Source organism: Poromitra crassiceps (genome assembly GCF_964638095.1).
Source record: "Poromitra crassiceps genome assembly, chromosome: 1".
Taxonomy (NCBI): Eukaryota; Metazoa; Chordata; class Actinopteri; order Beryciformes; family Melamphaidae; genus Poromitra; species Poromitra crassiceps.
Window position 1 is genome coordinate 123,858,953 of NC_139623.1, and position 25,458 is coordinate 123,884,410.

Genomic DNA, 25,458 nt, shown 5'->3' on the forward strand with positions numbered 1-25,458 from the left:
ATTGAACTATGTAGGGAGTAAAAGTAAAACGTCAGAAAAATAAATACTCTGTAAAGTACAGATACCTGAAAATCCTACTTAAGTACAGTAGTAGTACTGGTAAGTATTTGTACTTTGTTACTTCCCATCTCTGCATGACATCATCTGTCCTCTTTTCCAGGCAAGATAGGCACATTTCATGTCACCCAGTAAAAATAGCAGCTGTTTACAATCACAACTCCAACTTCTGAATTGTCTTTGTTCTCTCCTTCACTTGAAAAGCTTTTTACGGCAGCACCTATTTCATTATATGCTGACCTAGAGTAACCTCATCTTAACTCTAGCATCTTTGACCTACAGTAACCTCATCTTAACTCTGACCTACAGTAACCTCATCTTAATTCTAGCAACTTTGACCTACAACCTCATCTTAACTCTAGCACCTTTGACCTACAGTAACCTCGTCTTAACTCTAGCACCTTTGACCTACAGTAACCTCATCTTAACTCTAGCACCTTTGACCTACAGTAACCTCATCTTAACTCTAGCACCTTTCACCTACAGTAACCTCATCTTAACTCTAGCACCTTTGACCTACAGTAACCTCATCTTAACTCTAGCATCTTTGACCTACAGTAACCTCATCCTAACTCTAGCACCTTTGACATACAGTAACCTCATCTTAACTCTAGCACCTTTGACCTACAGTAACCTCATCTTAACTCTAGCATCTTTGACCTACAGTAACCTCATCTTAATTCTAGCAACTTTGACCTACAGTAACCTCATCTTAACTCTAGCACCTTTGACCTACAGTAACCTCGTCTTAACTCTAGCACCTTTGACCTACAGTAACCTCATCTTAACTCTAGCACCTTTGACCTACAGTAACCTCGTCTTAACTCTAGCACCTTTGACCTACAGTAACCTCATCCTAACTCTAGCACCTTTGACATACATAACCTCATCTTAACTCTAGCACCTTTGACACCAAAGACAAGCATGTGTACTTACTCCATTCGAGATTTTTTTTCTTTCAATGCAAAAGATACCTGAATATAAAATAACCTTTTATCAGTCCCTGAGTGGAAATGTACCTTCGACATAAAAAACACACTGCTGCTGCCACACTTTGCTTCCTCCTCTGTTTGCACAAATATAGCTCATTTGTTTTCACGAGCTAGCAAATATTAAGGTAGCATTGATTTGTGTGATTACATAAAAAATAGATGACTCGTATTAAAATAATATAATGATGGGATGTACTTTGGAGGGGGGCATAATATCATTGCGTGAACTCATTACTTCCAACTTTCAGTCGTCTGAGAAATGTTACATTTTCATAATTCCATAAAGAGGAAATGTGATTGATTCATCTAAAGGTTGCATGTTTAAACACCAACATGTACTAAGGCGTTATGATGCCACTCTCATTTTATTGTTGTGTTATGTTGGATGATACAGAGAATTGTATGCATTAGTCTAACTGAAATTGACCAACTGTCATTCATAAACAACAAATTCTAATCTGATGAAGTTGAGTACATGACATTTGCTAATAAATAATGCAACTGTATGTATATACAGTAAGTGAGTGAGTATATATATACAGTACAATTGATCACTATAAGCGGATGATCATTATGACAGATTTTTCTTCTTTTTCTTTACTTCTCATGCAGATACTATCTTATTGACATTTGTACATTTATTACATGAATACAGTACAGTAAAGTAATGAAACTGACAGCTTCACTATTTACTGAATGTTATTGACTTTAAAAATCCAGACAGTAAGTTAGCCTAGGCCTCCAGCCTTTTCCAACACAGCGGTGTCACATAGACAGATAGATCTTTCCATACAGACAGACATGCAACAATTATCACTGCTGTATCTCGCTCATTTTTGACAGTTTGTAAGTAAAAGATCTATAGAATTACTGTGGTTTTAAACATTTTCCATTGTTCTCAGGTGTGACAAGGCCCAAAATGATCACTGTATGCGAGTATTGATCACTATAAGTGAATTATTCAAACAGCATGAGTTTATGAATGATTCGGGACCAAGCTTTCTGAACAATATAAGCGGTTGATCACTATAACCGTGTTCACTATAAGCGGATTCCACTGTGTGTGTGTGTGTGTGTGTGTGTGTGTGTATATGTGTGTGTGTGTGTGTGTATACTGTATATATATACAGTATATATATATATATGTGTGTGTGTGTGTGTGTGTGTGTGTGTGTGTGTGTGTGTGTGTGTGTGTGTGTGTGTGTGTGTGTGTGTCGCGTGAGTGACATCATAACTCTCCCGCCAGGCTGTGTTGGTGTGATGTATATTGCGAGATGAGAGATGTAGTCAGTTGATTGGGCAGTTTCATACAAAACTAAACTTTATGTTTCAGTTTTACGACAAACGGCAACCTTCTTGACTTGCAAAATTATCTTTTAAATTGACAAACATATGTGTACTTCATGGCACAATTCCAAGGGGATCAAAAAATTATTGTCCCTTGCCGTTCGCCACCAAAGCCCGCCTGTATCTGCCTCTGGACGCTGATGGGTCCGAACCACTCTTGGTTCAGATTCAAACCAATAGATTGGACTGTGGCTAGAGGGATTTCTCGTGTGATCGTTATCTTGTGATGTTGCGTGAATACAGCTCCCTCCCAAGGTTAAGTCTTTCTATTCACACCACTGTAGCAGTTCATCCATCTATTGGAGGTCCTAAAATGTAGGCCCTTCTAAAAAAATTAAGCGAATCCTGAAACATAGCTACTATAGTGAATCCTGTGACTGTACTCTTGAACAAGAAAGTTAGTTTCCTGCATTAAATGTTACAGTATGTCTCGATGGTCAAGTATGGCTAAACTGACATGCTTTTCACATTTTCCATTGTCCACAGAGAGCAGATGCAGCAGAACGGGAGGCAGAGACTCTTAAGGAACAGCTAACATCTGCGAATAAGTCTCTCCAGCTTGCCACCCGGATCCAGAAAGATCCAGATATGGTACGTTGGCAGCACACCTTCAGACAAGAACTCCAGTTGAAGATACCCAGATAGCAATGACACGTTGGCACAGCGGTGGCTCAACGGTGGCTTTCAATGGTGGCAGAACGTTGGGAGGCGACCTCGGGCGCACGTCTTTATGGCCGGTGGCATCACGTTCCCCCAACGTTGGAAACAGGCTGGCTTACAGTGTACTGAAAACAGTCCTCTGCACGCAATTTCATTATTTTTATGTTAATATTACTTTCTGAAACTTCCTTAAACCGTATATGGCAGTGTTATGTCCAAATTTAACGGGTCGTGGCCGGGCAAGTCTCAAGGCTTTGAGCTATTATGACATCAGAATTGCTCGAGTGACATCAGTGATGGCATCACAATTGCTTGACTGACTGATGACATCACAAATACAATCTAATTGCCATAGGTAATTAAGGCAATTAGGCTATACACGGGGCCAGAATTCAATGTTTTGATGCACTTTGGGCTCAATTTTTGACCGATCGAAAATCTGTTTTGATACTTTTGTGTAGGACAGTCTAACGATGCAGATGCTGAAGTTTGGTGTCGTTTGAAGAAAAAATGTGGGAGGAGTAGGGTTTAATTAGTTTTACAGTTTTTGCAGTTTTGCGGTCTTTAGACTTCATAATTGGCCATAGGTTGCATTGTACAAAAGTTTCTCCTCATTTGGGCGCACAAAGTTTGAAACTTTAGACGGTCGCTGTAGTGCCACCATTAGGACTATTGGCCCCAAATTTGCATCAAAGACGTTTGGCATGGGACTGGACCTTTGTGCAGTTTGGTTAGTTTTCATGCATGGGAAGTCCAACTTCCCGGGAGAAGAAGAATAATACAGGCAAATACAATAAGTGGCCCTGCCGCTTCGCTAATAAGTGGCCCTGCCGCTTCGCTGGCCCGGCCACTAATAAAAGTCCGCAAGCTGGATTCGAGCCCGGTACCTTCGATGTGGAAGCCCAGGCACCTTACCTCCACTGTAATGCAACAGGTACTTACGCCGGGATTGCACTGCTTGCATTTGCGTTGCGTTGCGGCTGTTCTCCGGTTTTGCTCCGTGCTCTGTGCCAGCACTAACCGGCTGCGTGCAGAGCACGTCACGGCTCCGCTCCGCCAGACAGCTAGAGTGACGAGACCGACAGGTTCTCACGGTGAAATCGCGCGAGACAATAATTATGTGGGATAAACTGGGATAAATACAACAACAAACGGGCAGAAGATCATTGTTCCCAACTGGAGAAGCAGAGGAGGGGTGGACTTGCTTGGTGTTGTCCTTGTAAATAGGATGTGTCGTGTCATATATTATTTTGTGGTTTTCCACTTCAATTATGAACTTTTCCTCATCCATGTTTGTCCTCTGGCTTGATCTTGAATGCTGTAAACACCTCTGCCCTGTTGACTCCATGCCTGCCTCCGCTCAACTTGCTGCAGCTTTGCTCCGTCATCTGTGGAAAAATAGAAGCCTTGCGTATCTTTTTTGGAGAGCTCCGGATCGTCGGAGCTAGGACGGAGTAGACACACAACGCAGCGGAGTAGGTGGGAGTTGACACAATGATTAGAGTGGAAACGTGTCGGCTCCGAAGCCGTACCGCAGCGCAGACGGACCGAACACGGACCCAGTGGAATGTGGCCGTTATACGATGATACAGAAATATATTTTACATCATGTATTTTAACATTTATGGCACAAAAGCATTTTTATATTTAAAGATGGGCATCAAGTGTGTGTGACGATGTTTGGTGGGGAATGTCAATGATATGATAAGGTAATAATGAAATGCTACGTTTTATTTTTTCATGTTGGTAATTGTAAATGTTCGTTTTCTCAAGGTTTTTGCACAATTGACACAACTGCCCATAACCAATTGGCATGTTGTAGCTAAATTTGGTCTGAATTCCTTATTTTATGATTAGATTAGATTAGATTAGATTAGATTAGATTAGATTAGATTAGATTCATTAATGAGCACACAGCCAGGCTGGTGGAATTTGTTTTCAGTACAGTTCATACATAAGCCATGGTCCAACATTGAACATCATAAGTGACAGATAAATACAGGGGGAAAAAACACAATAACAGTACATATTACATTCATAGCAGCAGAGATATGGGGAATGGTTATGAAGAGTTCAGTGTCCTTATGGCAGTGGGGAATAAACTGTTTTTAAAGCGGGTTGTCTTGGTGGGCAGACACCTGTAATGCCTCCCGGAGGGCAACAGCTGGAAGATGTGGTGATGAAAGACAAACAAAGAAAGAATCCATAGCATTATTTCCTAATGCCTTACGGCAAGCTATTAAATATTTTGCAAGTCAAGCTATTATATATATATACATATACATATATATATATATATATATATATATACAGTATATATATATACTGTATATATATTTAAGCAATATCACACGAGAGGGAGTGCTGTTGTTGGCTAATATCGGCACTGCTGTGATTCGGTCGTAGGCACGAGGCCGCAGGCCGAGTGCCGAAGATAATCCAACCATTTATACAGCTCATCGAGCCAACCTTTGCCAACCTAGTGCCACCCTCGGCCCAACCTCGTATATCCAACCATGTATACAGCTTATTGAGCCAACCTTTGCCAACCCTGTGCCAACGTTGGCCCAACTCTGGCCCAACTATGTTTTCAGCTGCGACCAATGCCAACCAATTGCCAACGTTGTGCCAACGTGTCATTGCTATCTGGGTAGTGACTGATCTTCTGCAATGACTTTCTAACAACTCCAATGACATGGTTAGCATAGACATGGTTAAGTTTGTGTAAGGGCCAAAGCTGTCATGAACAATGACCTGGACCAAAAACCCACAAGCAGACAGATTCAAAGCACAGATCAAGCATTTTTACGGAGTTCAAATAGAAGATACAGGGTGGGCTGTAGTTGTGGCTTGGCTGTAGAGGAAGCCGGAAGGGTGGGGGCACCTGGCCTGGCAGTGGCCTGGTGCACCGACTAAAGGAACCAGGTTCGAGGCTGAGGTCCAGCTAGCGGGCTGGAGGTGCTGCAGGGCACAGCCAGATGGCAGTGGCTTGATAAGTCCATGAGATGAGGAGTAGAGTCAGCTATCAGGCTTACAGTAACACACAGAGCAACAGAGTCTTGAAGTTAGCTAGCAGAACTTGAGTTAACAGAGACTTGTCTATGAATTAGTTATTTTGAATAATGCAATTCAAAAGTGCTGAGGTTTTCTGGACTGACTGACAGGCTAGAGGGGAAGTTCTCCCTACTAGCAGTTTAACGATCTGGCAATGGATTCAGCTTAACACAGTATCCACAACAGGATCATGACAAAAGCTGCACTTCAAGTAATTTTAGGTGCGAGTAAATTTCTCAGGATATCTCAAAAAGTTTTGCATAAAACATGGCAGAAAGGTTGGTTATGGGCCAACTTAGAAATGATTAACTTTCCACGCCCACTGGCCAAAAAAGGGTGTGACAATGGGCATGTCCAATCACAGAAAGTGTGCCCTCTATTTCAATGTGTTTTATTATAATTTTATTTTGAAATAAAAACAAAATGAAATAACAAGAGTTGCCCTTCAAAAAGTATTCCTCCCCCCTCCAAAAAAAGAAAGAGTCTTGAAAGGGGGGGGTGTTGTCTTATAATCAGGGCCATCTTATATTCGGATCAATATGGTACCCTATACTTTGTGTTACAGAACACAAAAATCATACCTTTTCCACCTTCAGCCACTCTTTGGGCACAGGTGTTGGAGGTAAGTATGAGTAGGTTCAGTCACATCAGATAGCCAGAGATGTGTATGTGATCCACAGGGGCAAGCCTTGGAGGTGCTGTCGCGCTCCAGCCTGGAGGTGGAGCTGGGGGCCAAGCAGCGGGAGGTGCTGCAGCTGGGGGAGGAGGTCCAGAGACTGCAGGCCAGTCTGGAAAGCCTCCGCGAGACCTCCAGCACTCAGATCACCCAGCTGAGACAGGAGCTTAGCACCAAGGACACAACACTCAAGGTCAGTTCAACCATGCTAGACGTGTCGTGCACCCATCAGGTTCACATTACTGATTACAGATTTCTCTTCTATATGATTGCCAATTGAAAATATAGCCGCAAACGGCAATAGCAGGGGTTCAAGCCTTGCCCAAATTGAACCCCTAATAGTCCTTGAGGCAAATTTGTAGAGCACGTTCAGGTGAACGTGTGGAAAAAAGTTGCTTGAAAATTGGAGAAATGGTGTGGGAGTTATGGACTTTCAAAGTTGGGATTGTAATTATAGCGCCCTATCAGGCCGATTCGAGAAATATCTCTGGAGCTAGTAATAGTCACCGATATCTGTCATTGGGCCAAATCTCATGTCTATGCGATGTATCAACTCATTTTGATTTACCAGCTATTACATAGTTATTACTACATTTTCACCAATTATGACAAAACGTCCTATTTTGACTAGTACAGCCTCCTTGATATATCTGCCAAGGTATGAAGTTACGGCCTTTTTTGTGTTTGGCCACGCCCACTTTTGGCGTTTGCGGCGCCCCTTGGCGGCCCTTTTGCTCGATTCGCAAAATAGCATGTCAGAAATGCCATTTCAGATGAGGGTAAGAAGTTTGCAACCGATTATGTGAATGGACTTGATTTACCACTATTACATGGTTACACCATAGACCCCACCCACTTTCACCAATCATGACAAAACTTCAGATTTTGACTAGTACATGCTCCTTGATATATCTGCCAAGTTTCGCGATCATTGGACAAACAGGTGCAGAGTTACGGCCTTTTTGTGTTAGGCCATGCCCATTTCTGGCGTTTATGGCGCCCCCTTTTGGCCGAATTGCACAAAATTTGACACGCATGGTCTGTGATGATCTCCACCAAGTTTTGTGATGATTCGTTAATTGGTCCTGAAGTTATGACAATTTACCTGAGAGGCCACGCCCTCTCAAAACTTTAAGGGTTAATATCTCCAAAACGAAAGTAGATTTCAAAAATCCCAAAATCAGGATTGTAGAGCTTCGTCCATAGATGCTTCCTGGCGATTTTGGTGGAAAACGGTCTAGGAGGAGATGTCGAATGTGTTCGACATGTTTTCCAAACTTTTCGAAATATCTCAAAATCTTTCCAGGCGGACCTTGAGGGTCCTTGAGGCAAATGTGTAGAGCACGTTCACCTGAACTTGCTTGAAAATCGGACAAATGTCGTCGAAGTTATGGCCTTTAATGTAAAACTAGCCACCGATATCTGTCATTGTGCCAAATTTCAGGTCTCTGCGATTTACCAACTCACGGAAATTTGCGTCAAGGCACGAGAACGATGTACGAGAACAACGAGAATAATAAACCAGCACAAAAACAATAGGGCTTCAGCCCCTTCGGGGTTTGAACCCCTAATGAATGACAGACTGGTTGCCATCCTATAAAATGTCGTCATTGTACGTTTCTGCAATCCACGGATACATAGAATAGCACGTTTCTTTTCTTTCTTCTCTCTCTGATTTCCCCCCCATTTTCAACCCAATAGTGCTTGGGCCATTCCCCCTGCTGCCCCAGTCGCTACCCCACCCCCTCTACTGATCTGGGGAGAGCCGTAGACACACACATGCTTCTTCATGCGCAGTTGCCAACCGCTTCTTTTTCACCTGACAGCCAGGAGCTTCACCAGCAGGACATAGCACATGGGAGGATCACGCTATTCCCACCAGTTCCTTTTCACTTGAACAGGGGCCCTGACTGAGCAGAGGAGGCGCTAGTACAGCAACCAGGACACATACCCCAATACCGGCTTCCCACCTGCAGACACAGCCAATCGTGCCAGCAGACACATGCACACATAGAAATCAAAGGGGGCTTGAGCCCCTGCCTTTTTTTCAGTCTGTAAAAAGTGCCCTTTCCTGACCATGAATGCAACATTTCTAATGGTGCTTTGTATGGAAATTGCCCTTTCCATGCCATCACTGAAGGCAGCATTCAAAGAGAAATGCCTTTTCCGAGCTCTCTTGGCCTTGAATGCACCATTTCTAATAGGCCTCTGCATGGACCAGTGTTTTTCTAAGCCGCCCCTGACGGCAGCAGCCCAAAAACCGCACGTGGCTTGCCCATTGACTGTTGAGAGCGAGACGGCCCGTCCCTGCCCACTCCAGCAGTGCGCACTCAGCCACATGCAGACTGAACGACAGCTGCACAGGCGCACACTGACAGATACTGTATATCAGTCAACGTGAATCAGGTATGTATGTTTGTATACCCCTAAATTGGTTTTCAAATTGCCTGAAATTTCCGCTGCCGCCCTCAGGACGGCGCCATTTCTGCGCCAAAGTACCCTTTTAAGAATTTGAGCCCCTGCCCCTCTAATGTTTTCTGCACGTCCCTGCGTGCCAGTATGGACGCTTGATCAAGCCGGAGGTAACACGGGGGCACGGACCTGCAACCCTCGTGTTGGTAGGCAGGGGATCTACCGCTACACTACCGAGACGCCACATTATTCCTTACTTAACTGCATGTTAATGGAGTGTTATTGTTTGCAAATTCAATAAGGAAAGAGTTTGGAACAAGATTCTCCGAGTGCTCCAATTGTGTGCAGGCCAGCAGTTGCATGGAAATCTCTTTTTTGTTGGAGTCTGTTCTACTTCACGGTATGGGGATTTGATAAATTTTGGTGCCTGCTTAATGAGACCGTGCACCACATTTGGGAGTGTGCGCCTGACAGATGGCTGCGATACGCCAGCCCAGCCACCTATTTCCCGCTAGAATGTCCCTGTGGCCATGCAGTTGAGAGCAGACAGCACCTGGACAGGCTGGGGCCTTTGTGGCTCCAGGGTGCTGGAGACATCCAGGAGAATTTGCCTCAGTACTCTAAAGTGCATCATGAGCCATTCATATCTGCACAGTCTCTGTAGGAGCCAATGAGGGGCTAATTGATTAATGATAATAATTTAGTTAAAAACAATTAAAACTGCTAATGATAATTTCATTGTTTTTCATAAGTTTTATGTTGCTCTAAAATGCATAATTTAATCATATATAAGATGATAAAACGTTTCTATATTTTAGGCTTTTACATAAATGTGATGTCATTGCATAGGTCTAGCTCTAATTGGATGCTGCTTTGATCAGATGTTAGTTGGAGTCAGACTTATAGATTACTTATGATAGAAGCATCGCGTTGCAAATACTGTTTTGTAGACTACTCCAACAAGTGGTACAGAAGATTAAGGGATTAAGAAACGGAGTGCCACTCTAAAGACCTGCTCTTTCCCCAAGGCTGCTCCAATAACAGCCAATGCACCATTGTCGGGTGGCTCTTTATATGCTAATTAATCACTCTGCTCAGTCATCTTAAAATTAGCTTCTATTTGAAGAATACAGAGGCAAAGTCACGCCCTCTTCCGGGTTAGGCATACGAACCAAGGCATTTCATCCACCATTTATTTTTCCATAGACATTTCGTAAAATGCTCATAAAAATACTTTTACTTGATCAAACCAAGCAATTTAGAGAGACCATAGAACATTTCACTCGGACCAAAAGAAATATTTTGTTTTGGTCTGAGGGAAAATGTTATATGGTCTCTCCTGATTCTAAATATAGCTTAATCGCTTGGTTAAACTAGTTAAACCTAATCATCAGACTACACAATATTTTTTGTCTTTCACGATGTCAATATGTCAGACGAGGCAATCATTCTGCCATAGATTTGTGACGTGTCTTGGCCGGGAGAGTGGCAACACTACAAGTTTGATCCCGACCAGGACGGCCAACTCTGATGCAGAACATCGGAACGACCCGCATGCGCATGCCACAAGTCCATTTTCTCACGCAGCGAATAACAAAATCAAATGAAAACATGACTGACAGCGCACGGGCAGGCAAGACAGACAGCACAGCACCACAGCAGAAAGCAAGAAATAGCCTATTCACCTTATGTAGCCACGCCCATTTGACCCGGTTGTGTGGTCGTGTGACGACTTTTGGCAAAAAAAGAAAAAGGCTCCAATATCATCTAACTCTGAATTAACTAATAATTTAGCCAATTGTATGTAACATACCAAATAAAAGCAAACGGCAATGTCTAAGAATGCAATGCCATGTAACTGGCTTGTTAATTCTCGCATTCCAGGGAATTACGTCGTTAACGTCTGCGGGTCTTAAGTGGCTCGGAGGAGAGAAAACCATCTGAAGTTTTCTTTGTTGGAGTCCAGGTATGTTTTTACAAGAAAGTGCTTGTCATTGTCGACGATAACGTTATCTGACCTGGCTAACAGTGGATACTCCGCTTGCTTGCTGTGTACCAAGCTCAAAGTAGTAGGCTACGTTCTTTGTTTTACCCCCTGCGCTGTCCGCTACAAAAACAACTGTCTGACATTCTTATGTAATTCGCGGCGTGACCGCCGGAAGTGTTAACACGACCCGGAAGAATTTGGCCCACCCCCGCGTCTGAACATAAGGTGAATAGGTTACAAAATCTAGCCTGGTATATTTGTAGCCTACAATATAATAGATTGTGTAGCTTACAGCATGCTGCTGCGGCTCTCCCTCACTCTCACTCTCCCTCTTCTCTCTCATCAGGCAGGCTGGCAGACTGTGTGAGTTGCTATGGTTATGGGGAGGGGACGCTCTGTGTTTTTCCGCACTTCAAGCTGAAGTCAAAAGGAACTCATCGTAATAGTTGTCAAACTACACAAGAAAATAATTCAGCCCGACGGGGTGTCGTGAGGCGTCCCAGATGCCCCGCCGCTGGTCTTTGATTGTGTCACACTACAAGAGGTAAAGACGGCCTTTCATCGTTCCCGATGGTCATATTCGGGCCCGACCATAGACTGTATAAAAATATGGAAATATCTATCCCATTGAATTTCTTCTCCCTGGTGGAGTTCAAATGGTGGGTGTCGCCGTCTTGGTTTTATTGGGAAGGAGGGGGTTGAGAGGGTAGAGCTAGGGGGAGCGTGGGATGAGCACTGATTAGCATAACCTATGGGGGTGATCTTACGTGCTGACAAACATGCCCACCTTAGCTCACAGTGGAAGCTCCTCAAGCTAGCTGAAGCTAGGTCAGACTGCTAACAAGCTAGCTAACAGGATACGGGCTACATCCAGGCCATCCACCTCTGTCCTCGTTGCTCCGGTCGTGAGAAATATGGGCAGATATTAGCTACTGTGAAACAACATTAACGTTGATCAATGTATAGCCACCCATTATGTAACTTTTTTATATGTCATTCCCTGAAGCATATTACATTTTATTTTACTCCTACAGCAGTGTGGGTCTTGGGTGAGTCTGGTACTGGGGCGTGCTGCAAGGCCTTGGGGATCAGCTTCAGATGGACTGGTCTTCAGTCTCCCCTCCTTTTCCCACATCCAGCAGCTGCACGAGATGTCATCATCGACTGTGCCTTTACACCACCGTCTATGTTTACAGTCTTTATCCACATAATTGATGATTATTTATTAAAGAAATCTCATTGTGTAAATATTTTGTGAAAGCACCAATAGTCAGAGAAGGAAAACTCTCTTTGCATTTTATTTTTATTGGTGTTTTAGTAAAAGACAAGTACTTAGTAAGTAATCTCACATGCAGCTTTGTTTTTACCATTGAAAATTTAGCCCAATTTGGGGAAAATGCAGATGCAAACAGGTCTAGGTATAGGATAATGACAACTAGGGAATATCACCGAAGGAAATACCACAGTTTAATGCCAACAGATAAACCATACATCTTTTTTGTAATTGTAAACACAAATAAGGGAGCAATGACATGGTTTTCAAGTATAACACAATGTACAACTTTTATTAAAAGACATTCTGGACAGGATTGAAAAATACTAGTTCACTTGCATTCACCTCAGACAAGACGGGACACTACATTTGTTTGAAATTTACCTAGACTAGCTAGAAAAATTGACATTTCAGCTTGTCACCTGATGTAAGGAGTAAGGATTTTGAATGTTTTGATGAATCGATCCAAGTCAGAAACACATCATATGCTGTGAGCCTGTTAGAATTTAAAAACCTTACTTCCAACAATTAACTAGCCTGCACTACTGTACTGCACAGTAACGTGTAAAAATATTGAATGCAACAGTCTCGTTCTGGAGGGAACCCCTGAGCTGAATTCATGTTGGAATATGATATCAAGCCTTGATATCATATTCCCAATCAGTCGCATTCATGTTAACCTCTTAACATCTAGCTAGCTATAGGTTGCATCTGGAATATATCAAGCCGTTAACATCAGGCAGGGCCGCCGCACCCTATACGCAGAGTATGCAGACTGCGTAGGGCATCATGTGAGTGAGGGCACAAAAAAAAAAAACATTTTGGTGCCCTCAGTCAGGCCACTCACTGAACAGCAGGGCCAGGCGCCGCCTACTGGTTTACTAGTGGTTTTATTACTTTATTTAGGGTTAAAGTGGGTGCATCTCATTGTAAAATTGGACTCGGCCCAAATTGGGCTTCAAACGGCCCAAATTGGGCTTCAAACGGCCCAAATCTGGCTTCAACTGGCCCAAATCGGGCTTCAAATGGCCCAAATCGGGCTTCAAATGGCCCAAATCTGGCTTCAAACGGCCCAAATTGGGCTTCAAACGGCCCAAATTGGGCTTCAAACAGCCCAAATTTTTCGACGCCGCCCTTCGGACGCCGGCACGCATCGGCCTGGCCTGCTTGGTATCTAATGCCCGGCCTGAATTATGATCCCAGTCCGCCCCTGCTTGCATGTACAGTTTAACAATCGCTTGTTTGCTGACATGTACAGTAATTCTAACAATTGTTTGTTTGCCACATGTAATGTAATGTGAGATACATTAGTATCGTTCATAATTAATGATTTTGCAGTCTTTCGTTTGACAGTTATTGAAAGTTTTGTGGGGGGGGGCATCACAAAACAATTACGCTTAGGGCACCCAAATGGCCAGCAGCGGCCCTGACATCAGGTCTCAGTCTCAATCGCATTCACGTTAACCTCTTAACTCATTGAGTGCCATTGACGTCTAAAGACATCAATTCAAATAGTAATGTAGAGTGCCATTGACGTCTAAATTGCGTCAATTGCGTTTTTTGACGGTGGGACGTGGATCAAAGCCTGATGCATCTCCTGTAAAAGTATGGGGGACTTTGAAGGTGTATAAGCTATTTTACAGACCCATTAGGTGGCGACAGTGCTCTCCGGATTAGAGAAAGATGAGAAAAAAGAGTCGAAGAAGCGTGGGGAAACGGAAACCGATGCATGCTGTAACGTTAGCTGTGAACAGCAGCCAATCTGCTCCCACAATTGAGCCTTTCTGTCTCTGTTGCGATAGTTTCTCCATATGATTAGTTGCCAGAAAAGGAGCACCCGACACCAGCGTCTTTCTGAAAAGTTAAATTATTCTCAGCTGGAAGCGCTGGGAGCCGGCGCACAAAAACGGCGGAGCGCTGTGGAAATATACGCTGGGTGCAGAAAATTTGTGCAGCAGAGAGCCACCAGAGACACTCCCACGGAGGAGGAGTTTGCAGTTGAGGGGGGTGGGGCACGCAGGGCACCATACAACACCGACCCAGACAGCAGGCTCGATGGACAGATTGGCAAACACAAGCTAGAATACCTGATGCCCACCAGCAGTAAATCAAGACCAGCAAGAAGGTGTAGGGTCTGCGCACGCACGGGCCAGCGCTGCTGGTTGCAGCTAAAAAATATTATTTTGCCATCATTCCAAAATCATTCATTGCCAAAATTCCTTTGTTTTTGCTGTTTTATTGAAGGAAATTACTCTTCAGATATTTGAGGTGTCACTACATCAGAAAATATTAGCTTCAGAGTCAGTGATGTGCTTGAAATGCTTCATTTCACAAAAGGCTCATTATCTCAGGTTCTAGTTTGAAACATCTGTTTTTGGTGAAACCAACCTATCTTCTACTGCTGATAACTAAAGAACAGAAAATGATATAAATAAACTTTTTTTGCTGATGATACAAGAGAGTCTCATGGTTCTTTGGGTGTGTTCGGTGTTTACATAGTAATATCACACAATATTCTGTGGGTCTTGAGAAATCACTGAAAACGCTCTGAAAGGGCTGGCCCTGGGAGCGTCCGTTTTCCAGAAATGGCTGGCAGCCAATGAGTTAATATCTAGCTAGGTTGTATCTGGAATATGATATCAAGCCGTTAACGTCAGGTCTCAGTCTCAATCAGTCAGTTTCTGAAGTGCAAAAACGTTAACGTTAATCGCAGAATGCCTGTTATAGTAATACTATAATAAAAAAGATAATACTACGCTCACTACGGTAATGACATTCACGTTAACGTTATAGCCTCTTAACATCTAGCTAAATAGGTTACATCTGGAACCATGCTGAAATGTGAGTGCATTAACGTTAATATTTCTATTAGGTCAAACACACCTTAACGTTATGAGTGTGGCAGTTTTTGATTAACATTAAGTCCAAGATCAAGTCTAGCATTTCGGTATATTCAGTGTCAGTGTGTGTGAAAAGGATAATGTTATCATGGTAGCATTATTAGCACAGATGGTCGTCTGGCTATGTAAAACGTTAGCTGACCACCGACAACTTCATTCACTCACTGAAAAAAGTGGAAAGCACCTTTCTTTGAGGTATGGTTAATACAACCTACTGCATCGGACAAAGGCATATTTACTGTCCAATATTGACAAAAAGACAGCAACACCACAAACGCGAGCGGGAGGAGGTCAGACAATTTGCCTAACGTTAGCATAGCCACACAGCCGGCTGTGCAGTATGGCCGCCCGTCACTCAACCAGGCCATGCCCTTAATTATGCATACCTTTAAACCCTTATCAAATGTAAACGGGCGAGTTATAAAAGATATGACCCCCCCACAGTTGTTGGTGAAATTAGCTATATAGACCAAAACCGTGTTTCGGTCCAGGCTGTAAATATGTTTAATTACAAAGTGGGGCATTTTAAAAGGAACGACAGGACTTCTGAGTCCTCCCTCAAGTGGCCATTCGAGGAATTACAGCTTAAACAAAGACTTCCACATCTTCAGGGGAAAGGGGGTGGTTGTACGCGACCAAATTGTTTTAAAATCATGCTGAATTCGTTTAGTCTGATCACGGCATAAGAGGGCCCGACTTTGGCACTCTAGATTCTAGAATAAAACCTCTTTAGCCTATCTGCCCTCACGCATACTTCCAAACACACACAGATTTTGATCATACCAAAGAACAAGCTCGGGTAAGAAAAAGACAAATCCCGGGCGTCCAGGTGCAGTGGTAGATTCCCTACCTACCAACAAGTGGGTCACAGGTTCGAGCCCCCATGTTGCCTCCGGCTTGGACGGGGCGTCCATACAGGCACAATTGGCCATGTCTGCGGGTGGGAACTCGGATTAAGGGTATGTGTTCTGGTCGCTGCACTGGTGCGACCTGTTCGGGGGGAGGGGATCTGGGGGGAATACAGTAGCTTGATCCTCCCACGCACTACGTTCTTCCGGTGAAACCCCTCGCTGTCAGGTGAAAAGAAGCAACTGGCGACTGCACATGTGTCGGCGGAGGAAGCATGTGCTAGTCTACAACTGCCCCGAGATCAGCAGCAGATCTCTCCCCTTGTTGTTAACTGTACAGAAAGTGTAAATGCCAGAAGATGGCATTTTAAAACAGCTACCCAAGCATTTAATCCAGAAGATTGCTATACTGAATGTAACCAACTGTCTTCCTCCAATAACAGGCACTGGAGGAGAAGCTCCAAGAACAGACAGACTATGAAGAGGTGAAGAGAGAGCTCAGGTAATTGACCTTTCCTACAGTCTGTCTTCAGCAGGCCTCCAGCACTCCACAGGCATCAGTTCAGTCATCCATACATTACTAGCTTCCAGCCCCTTCCAGACTTGCTGCAAGGTGGCGGCAAGGATCCTAAAAAAGAAGCACAAGACATCACTCATATCACAGCGCTCAAATTTTGCATTGGGGCCAGACTTTGGGGACAGTTCTATTGAAGTGAATGGGGCAGGCAGGGTAAGTCCACTATAAGCCATCATATCTGTGTTGTTTCACCTTTGATTGAAAAATGCTTCCACCACCAACACATTGCATCATTTTGACTGATGCTCCAGGGGCTTGAGATGAGCTATATGCAGTTGCTGGACAGAGAGCAATAATAAGGAAAACAAACGCCCACATTTACATAAAAAAGTCACCATCATATAATGTGTTTTCTTAAATCTGGTGGAAACATTTTTCAATCAAAGGTGAAACAGCACGGTTTATAGTGGGACTTACCCTGCCCACCCCATTCGCGTGAATAGAACTGACCGCAATACAAAATTTGAATGGTGTGATGTGAGTGTTGCTTGGTTTATCCATATTTTTTAGGGTCCTTGTTCTTTTTTAGGCTCCTTGGGTGTTAGAGGCATGTTGGCTGGTACTCCGCTCTGCTCTTTACACATCCACACTAATGACATGTGCCCGCTCTGCCAGGCCACCCTCCAGACCATCATTAAGCTTTACATTTATTCTGTGAATGGCCACACCTCATTGGATAGCTTCTGCTCTCAGAAGCAGCCACTTCGATTGGATAAGAGGCTGTTTGATTCGACTTAGCTGCTTTTCAATGGGGTTGAGTTTTATAGGGGTATTGAGACAGACATTATTATGGATGAACTATAGGACTGTTGGAGGGTTACACATCAGATGTTCTTCCCCTAAAATGTAAGTTACAACATGCCATAATATCTCTACTAATTAATTTAGCATATTATGTCTTAATTTACTGACCATGTGGGATAACTTGGAAAATGAAGCTTCTTTGTGTATTCACCTTATGTTCAATACGGTTGGGCCAAATTCTTCCGGGTCATGTTAACACATTCACTGCCAACAGTTTTTTCAATACAGTAGGTAGCTTCTGCCAAGGGTTTTTTGAGGATTCTGGCTCATCTTTCAAGAGCCGAGGATTATTTTCTGCTAGGACTTTGTGAACACAAAATATCTCAAAAGAACTAATAGAATGTGTGCTTTCTCTGTCTAAATAAGTTAGTTTTGTTATGTAGGCATTAGCAGTTGAATACAGCATGGTTTCAGCGTGTGAGAAGGAAAGCTGAGAAAAATGCATTTTTGTGAAATTCGATAGAACAGGCAGAACAGTCACTTTAACCATTTATTTTTGGCATCAGTGAGACATCAGACATCTAAACAATATAGTTCTGAACAGTAATTTCCTCCATAACAGCACCCCCACCCCCCTCTCCTTCAAACTCCTCCCTCCGTGGGTGTGTCTCTGGTGGCTTTGCAGCGTGTGTCACAGGCGAGTCTCTGCTGCCTGTCTGTGCTGCCTGGCTGCTGGCGGCCGCTCGTCGGGCGAGTCTGGTTTCAAATATGTTTTATTTGAGCATGACAATATACATTATACATTATATACTATATGTACACACAGTATATTCTATTCCACTTATACATATATAAGTTCGACCATGAAATGCTCTTTTTTTACTTTGAACATATATACATACATACAGATAGATATACAGATACAAAACATTAAAGAAAAAGAAAGAAAATAAGGAAAAAAGAAAAGAAAAAGCTCTCCATTAACTTTAGTTACTCAGTTCTATTCTTGACTCTCCCCTAACCCCACCCTATTCCATTGTCAATAGGTCATTTTATTGATATTGAGAGAAAATTGCCAATTTTATTTTGCAAGTGCAAGATAGTGAATTAGAGGTGACCACACCTTATCAAAATATGAAAGTTTGTCCATAAGAGTGTACCTTATTCTTTCTAAGTGGAGTGTGTTCGTAAGGTCGTTAAGCCACATCTTTGTGGTAGGGGCTTCCTTTTTTTTCCAGTGCATGAGAAGCAATCTCCTTGCAGTGATGAGACTATAGGATAGGAAGCATTGCTGGGCATTGGTCAATTTCATAGTATCATCAGACACTCCTAGAATAACAATGAATGGGCCTGGTTCTAGCTGGATTTGTAGTATTTCAGATAATGATTTGAAAACCTTGATCCAATAAGCCTGAACTTTGGAACAATCAACAAAACTATGTAGCAGTGTATCGTCTGCTGAGAGGCATCTGTCACATGTCGGGGACATATCAGGATATATTTTATGTAATCTCTCCTTGGAGTAATGAAGACGGTGCAAAATTTTAAATTGAATTAAACGGTGTCTTTCATTGTTAGAGCATTGATGGATATGCTCCAAACCTCCCTCCCATAGTGTGTCCGAGATCTCAGTGCCCATTTCCTCCTCCCACTTTGTTTTTATATGAGTGGAATCAACTGGGTTAAGAGACTGTAAAGTGTCATATATGTACGATATAGCTTTTACTGAGCATGACGGGAGTCGAAGACATACATCGAGACTAGAGCCTCTAAAGGTTTCAAAGTTTTGTATGTGTTTCCTTACATAGTCTCTTATTTGCAGATATCTAAGGAGGTTGTTTCTTGGTAATTTATATTTACTCTGTATTTGTGCAAGGGAGGCAAATGTGTCTCCAATGTACAAGTCTCCTATTGTGTGAATGCCTGCCTCCTTCCAGAGTTTAAAAGTGCCATCTAGATTAGATGGTGGAAAAGTAGGGTTTCCAACAATAGGCAGAGCATAAGATATGGGAGCTAGATTGAAGTGTGCTTTAATTTGTTTCCAAATGCGCAGAGTACTATGAATCACTACATTGCTATTATATAAAGACTTTTCAATAGTGGAAGGTGACAGAAGGATGGCCCCTATCGTGTAGGGTCGACACGCCTCTTGTTCCATCCGGAGCCAGCTTGGTGGAGTTGCTGTGTCATCTAGCCAGTATGTCATAATCCTAATGTTTGAAGCCCAGTAATATGATATAAAATTTGGGAGTGCTAGACCCCCCTCTCTTTTAGATTTGCAGAGATGCCTCTTGCCAATTCTATGTGTTTTGAAGTCCCACAAAAATGGGTTTATAATTGAATCTAATTGTTTAAAAGAATGACTTGGCAAGAAACACTGGAATATTCTGAAATAAGTATAATAGTTGGGGTAAAAAGACCATTTTGATGGCATTGACTCTGCCCAGTAGCGATATCGGAAGAGTCCTCCAAAATTGTATATTCAGCTGTAATTTAGACAATAATGGAGGAAAATTTGCCTTGAATAGCAGATTGTGATGTTTCGTAATCTTAATTCCTAAATATGTAAATTTCTCTGGAGATATTTTAAAAGGGAGGTTCTGTAACCAAGAGACATCCTGTATATATATGGGCATTAATTCGCTTTTATTCCAATTTATCCTATATCCAGAGAAAGTCCCAAATGTGTTAATTTTCTCTAGTATCTTTGTAATAGTGGCTTCTGGCTGAGTAATATATAATAGAACATCATCAGCATATAATGATATTTTACTTGTACATTTTTCTGATACATAACCATAAATTAGAGGATCTGTGCGGATACTCTCAGCAAGAGGTTCGATTACGAGGGCGAAGATCAAGGGAGACAAAGGGCAACCTTGTCTTGTACCTCTATGTAGATTGAAACGGGGGGACAGTATTTGATTTGTGAGGATTTGTGCACAAGGATTGTTATAGAGGAGCTTGACCATTGAGATGAATTTTTGCCCGAATTTAAATCTTTTCAAAACTTCAAACAAATAGGGCCATTCAACTTGGTCAAATGCCTTTTCTGCGTCGAGTGCCAGAATAGCGAGCTCTTCTTTTGGTCTATCAGTAGAGTACATAATATTGAAAAGCCGTCTGAGATTGAAAAATGAATTTCTATTTGGTATAAAACCAGTCTGATCTGGATGTATTAATTTATCTAAAAGGGGGTTCACTCTGTTGGCCAGGACTTTGGAAAACAACTTTCCATCTTGGTTTAGCAGGGAAATTGGGCGATAAGAGCCCACTTCCTCTGGGTGTTTATCTTTTTTATATATCACTGTTATGACTGCTTCTACTAATGTTGGAGGTAGGACACCATCATTGTTAGCTTGAGTGAACATCTTATGTAAGTATGGACAGAGAATGTCATTAAACATTTTATACAGCTCGCCTGGGAGGCCATCAGGGCCGGGGGCTTTGTTATTTTTGATTGAAGTGATGGCCCTTTGAATTTCCTCAACCGAAATTTCAGAGTCCAGCTGAGCTGACTCTTCTTCATCTAATTGGGGGAGATTGCATTTATCTAAGAAATTTTGCATAGCAGCGTAGTCTACATTTTTGTTGGATGTATATAGGTTTTTATAGAATTCTAGAAATCGGTCATTAATGTCTTTAGGTTTAATCAGAACCTCCCCTTTATCTGATTTAATTTTGTGTATTGTGCGATCATTTTGCTGTTTTCTAAGTTGCCGCGCTAAGAGTCTATGTGGTTTGTCACTAAACTCAAAATACTTCTGTTTGGTGTATAAAAAAGCTTTACTAACTTTTGCTGAGAGTATCTTGTTATATTCATACTTTAGGGATGATATTCTTTTATGTAAATCGACAGTTGGTGTTCGAGCATTCTCTTTATCTAGCATACTAATTTGTTTGTCTATTTCTAGTAATCTGGCTTTATTCTTCTTCCTTCTGAATGCTTCAAATGAAATAATAGAGCCTCTAATGAAGGCTTTAAATGCCTCCCAAAGTATAGCAGGAGAAGTCTCTGCATTGTCATTAGTTTCAAAATAAAAGGATATTTGAGCTTTTAGATATTCACATAACTCTTTTTCGGTTAGCAAGATAGGATTTAATCTCCAGCTCATTTGTGGTCTCACCATATTCTGAATAGCTAAAGTGCAGGTGAGAGGGCTGTGATCTGAGGTCACGATGTTATGATATTTTGCATTTGTGGCATATGGCATCAGTTTTGCATCAATGAGAAAATAATCTATCCTGGTGTATGAGTTATGTGCTGCTGAGTAAAAAGAGTATTCTCTACCAGTTGGATTTGCAATTCTCCAGACATCAGCCATGTTAGTATTATTGATGAAAGTATTAAGGAAGATACTTGAGTTACTTTTCTCCATTCTACGAGTAGAGGACCTGTCAAGGTATGGATCCAAAATGCAGTTGAAATCCCCTCCAATTATGAGATTTGTTTGGGACATATCTGGTATGAGAGACATCACTTTTTTAAAGAATGAAGGGCTGTCTACATTGGGTGCATATATGTTCAATAAAGTGAGAGGCGTAGAGTATACTTCCCCAGTTACAATCAGATAGCGGCCTTCTTTATCGGATATTGTGGTGCCATGAATGAAGGGAATATTCTTCCGTATCATAATTGCTGTACCCCTAGCTCTAGCAGGGAATGATGAGTGATATATATTTCCTATCCATTTACATCGTAACCTGGTATGAGAGTCATTTTTCAAATGTGTTTCCTGTAAGAATATTATGTCCGGTGATAGTGACTTGAGATGAGCCAAAACCTTCCCTCTTTTGATCGGACTATTCAGACCACGCACGTTCCAGCTGGCTAATGTAAGACCTCTACTTCCACCATCATTTATACCATCTTGTGTTGGCATAATTGGGTTATCTGTCATAACTATTACTGGTATTTAAATAGTAGTGGAACACATTGACCTGGTTCAGCTGACAAGTGATATATATTAGTAAATCCATTACAGTTGCATAGCAAGACAGCATATTGACTTGAGTGTAGAATTGCACATGATGACTTGAAGGTAAACAGAATGGGTGGAGAGAGAAAAAGTATAAATAAAATGAGAGCGAGAGTAAAAATAATAGAAAAACAACACAGAGACATGACCTAAGCTTATCTTCCTACCCATAAGCTGCAGGTAAAACTAATTTTGGGGAACTATATAGAGCCCACTGCTCAAACTCCCACCAACCCCCCTACTGTATATGAAAATGATTCAGATAGCGCGTCATGATATGGAATTACACCACTGAAAATCTGGTAGCTACACCAAAAACTGAGATAATTTGTCACATCCGAGTTAGTTTTGAAATGTAACCGGGCATTAAAGCCCTTGATAAGAACATTGCTGCTATTGTATTAGGACCTCCATAACAAAGAATTGCCTTAAAAAGAAAAAAGAAACAAATTAAAGTCCCTGGAAACCAGAAATATTTCTTTATTATTTAGCATTTTGAGTTCATCACATCACAGGACCCTATGTTAATAAGCTACCAGCCAAATTTGAACGATGATGAACGTTGCAAAGTATATAAATTTAGGTTTGACAGGTGTGGCAAAACGCATGAGATTTCATTATTTTTTAGAGTGTACTTTCTCCCGCGGAATGTGTGGGCGTGTCCGTCTGCAGCAGGGACATTTATCTCCTCCGAGAGAGAGAGCGCGAGAGAGAGGGGGGGAGGGAAACGGAGAAAGAGATCAAGTTACACAGCACTTGCGAGTGTGTGTGTGTGTGTGTGTGTGTGTGTGTGTGTGTGTGTGTGTGTGTGAGAGAGCCACCAGCCTGTGTGTCTCTCGCTCTCTCTCACTAGTCGAGAGAGAGAGAGAGAGAGAGAGAGATAGAGAGAGAGAGAGAGAGAGAGAGAGAGAGAGAGAGAGAGAGAGAGAAAAGCACATGGCCTGGCTGAAACCCACACCTTGCTAATCTCAAAAGCATAGCGCTTGGCAGACGCACACAGAGGGAGACGGACAGCAAGGGAGCGCTGTCACTGGGGGCAAAGAACGGACTTGCCATAGGTGGGTGCGGATTGCGCGCGTGTACAAAGGTTATATAGAGCTTATGACGTCATAAGCTCCTGCGTTTTAGCACCTCACGCACTGCTGTCTTCAATGAGGAAGTACTTTGTAGAATCTTGTAGAAAAGTGGCGATTTTAAGGCTTTGGGTTGAAAGTAATGTATAATAATTTCGGAGGCACAAAATTACTAACATAAGACCCTAAATAACATAGTTAGAACGTTTTTGTGGATTTTGGTTTCCAGGGACTTTAACTGTTTCGGCATTGGTAGTGACAGTAGTATCATATTTAAACAAACAAATAGCCTACCCCATGTCAGAGGGAAAAAGAAAACAAACAACAACAAAAAAAAAAAACAGTAGAAAACATTCCACTGCTTAGGCTAATTTACCATATTACCAGAGAAATGTTGTCTCAATGGAGTAGGCTTTGACTTTAAACGTTGCATAAGTAAACCTCAGTCTCTCATTCACATCCAGACCTCTGTTTAAAGGGACAAAAAAATAAAATAAAAAATGCCTTAAGAAGAAAAGCATTAAAACCAATCTAACTGTGGCAGCATTAACACTAACAGTATCATATTTAAACAAACAAATATATAGCCTACCCTATATGTCAGAGGAATAGAAAAAACAAAACAAAACAAAAAACGGTAAAACATTCCACTGCTTAGGTTAATTCCCCATATTACCATTTTTTTTTTCTTTCAATGGGGCAGGCTTTGACTTTGAATACTGTAGTCAAACTAAAAATCAGTCCCTCATTCATACTCACACTCAGACCTCTGCTTTAAGTGACAATCTTCCTCTTAACATAGTCCCTCATTCATACTCACACTCTGCTTTAAGTGACAATCTTCTTCTTAACGTAGTCCCTCATTCATACATTACTCACACTCAGACCTCTGCTTTAAGTGACAGTCTTCTTCTTAACGTAGTCCCTCATTCATACTCACACTCAGACCTCTGCTTTAAGTGACAATCTTCTTCTTAACGTAGTCCCTCATTCATACTCACACTCAGACCTCTGCTTTAAGTGACAATCTTCTCGTCGGGCGAGTCTGGATCGGCTCGTTCGTTTGTTGTGAGCTGGGATGAAGCTGTGTGCGATTCTGGGCTTTCTGCTGTGTGTTTCAAAGTGTGTTGCACCCAGAGTCTATTTTTGGAATCCCCCACTGTTGTGCGCCAGCTCCCAGCGCCAGCGCGAAAGCGTTTTCGCCAAACCATTTTCATGAGAATGGATTCCTCACGCTTTTTCCTGCTGTTTTTGCTCGGCTTTCTCTAGTCTGGAGAGCACTGTCGCCACTTAGTGGGTCGGTAAAATAGGTTATACACATTCAATAGCTCCCATATTTTTATAGGAGATGTAAAAGGGTTTGACGAGTTAACTCGTCGACGGCAGTCAACCGTTGTTTTTTTTTTGACGAGTTAACTCGTCGACGGCAGTGAACGTGTTAACACTTCCGGTGGTCACGGCGCGAAATACAAAAGAACGTCAGAAGAAGAGAGTTGTTTTTGTAGCGGACAGTGCAGGGGGTAAAACAAAGAACATAGCCTACTACTTTGAGCTCGGTACACAGCAAGAAAGCGGAGTATCCACTGTTAGCCAGGTCAGATAACGTTATTATCGACAATGACGAGCACTTTCTTGTAAAACATACCTGGACTCCAACAAAGAAAGCTTCAGATGGTTTTCTCTCCTCCGAGCGCAGCGAGAGCCACTTACCTGCAGATGTTAACGTAATTCCCTGGAATGCGAGAATTAACGAGCCAGTTACATGCCGTTGCATTCTTATGGCTCAATTCCACCACATTTTACAGCCCTGCACAGCCCGTCACCACTCGGCTCTACTTGCTTCAACCCGATGGACGTTCTGCTTCGACCGCCCTTCATC